This window comes from Hypanus sabinus (genome assembly GCF_030144855.1).
Source record: "Hypanus sabinus isolate sHypSab1 chromosome X2 unlocalized genomic scaffold, sHypSab1.hap1 SUPER_X2_unloc_29, whole genome shotgun sequence".
Classification (NCBI taxonomy): domain Eukaryota; kingdom Metazoa; phylum Chordata; class Chondrichthyes; order Myliobatiformes; family Dasyatidae; genus Hypanus; species Hypanus sabinus.
Genome location: NW_026779000.1, coordinates 32235 through 34014, shown reverse-complemented (window position 1 = coordinate 34014; position 1780 = coordinate 32235).

Here is a 1780-nt window from a genome sequence, read left to right as displayed (position 1 = left end):
ATCTTTCCTTTCGGTTAGTCTTGACGAAATGTCTCGGCCCGAAACGTCGACAGTTCTTCTTCCTATAGATGCTGCCTGGCCTGCTGTGTTCCACCAGGATTTTGTGTGTGTTGCTTGAATTTCAGCATCTGCAGATTTCCTCGTGTTTGCTCAGGGAATCAAAGTGGTTTTGCTGGATGTGTTCAGTGGAAATTCTGGCCTTTTCTATGTTGAGTGTGGGATCAAACACACATTAAAGAGACAACAGATACGAAAACGCATCCATGGACTGTCTAAGCCCGGCTACGAGCGGAGGACGGTTGGCCGTATGGCTGGCAACCCCATCTTGTAAAATTCCAGTGCGACAAAAACGTCAGCTGAATCTCCAAAGGCCTCATCCATGCGGTCGGAAGGACATTCCCCTGGAAGACGATTGAAGTCCTGAGATGAAAGGAGAAGCCATGTGCCCCCTGGGGTGGTTCACTACTACCATAACTGTGAGGCTTCCTCAGCCAACCCGGCCTCTCCCTGTCCAGTGTAGAGGACCCCTGTAGTTCCAATGGTGTCCCTGTCGTCTGGAATGTGTCAGTAGGCAGCATTCCTGTACGACTGGGCTTCGCAAACTTTTTTTAATGCCAAGGACCAATACCAGTAACCGTGGATCTCAGGTTGGGAACCGCTGCTCTCCAGACATCTCGATGTGATGGCAGGCCAACAAGTTTCGGGCGTCTTTCCCCGAGTTGATGATCTTCCAGCAGCAATCGCTGTCTATTTCCAGAGCATCCTGGGAACAGCCCGAGGATCAGTGAGCCTTCTGTCACACACAAACACACACAGCTGGGCTCAGACATACATCACTCTCACATTCCTCCCTTTGTGACACACTACTTGCTCCGTAGCCCCCGGTATGAAGCTCAAACTGTTGCAAACCTGCCCTTTAAATTCATGGCTGAGGCTGTGTTGTGTCTGTTCACTGTTTGAGTTTGATATTAAATGAAGAGCATTGAATGGGAAGGAAGGTTTGAATAGAAGAATAAAGATCTCCTCTGAAGGTATATGGGGTCCTGGTGAGAGCGTACATGGAACACTGTACACAGGTCTGGTCTCCCTCCTGGAGTCAGCCTGTGGGATGAAGGGAATGAGGAGAAGTTTCAGAGATTGATTTGGGGGGTGCGGTAGTGTCCTCAGAGAGATTACATTGACTGGGCCTGTCTCAAAATTGGAGAAATAAGAGGTGGTCTGAGTGAGACAGACACAGTCTGACAGGGTATTGACAGGGTGGGGCAGGAATGGCGTTTTTCTTCACTGGGTGTTGAATAAGGTCACAGACTCAGAATCCGATGTCGTCTGACAGGTCGCAGATGAGGAGTGCAGCGAATCTTTGGATTTTTTCCCCACAAGGTTTCTAAATTCACAAGGAATATTGAAGGGCGGAGCGAAGATGGGAACATTGCAAGAAAGTGTCCCTGAGGTCAAAGATCAGACATTATCGGAGTGAAAGGCCGAACTGGCGCAACGGGCCGAAAGGCAACCCCTGCTCCTGTTTCTTATTTCCTAAATCACGAGTTTACCTTTGCGCCTTGTTCTCCCTTGGCCTTCAGCCTGTCGGATTGCACAGGGGAGCGGTGAGAGCTCCGGAGATCCACCAGCAGCCGCTGCGGTTATTTCATGCTGTTGTTATTTATCGCTGTTTCTCTGTTTTTGCACAGTTTGTTACCTTAAGCACTCTGGCTGATCTTTCACTGCCTGCTTCTGTTATGGTTACTATTCTATACTTTTTCTAAGTATGTCCGCAGGAAAA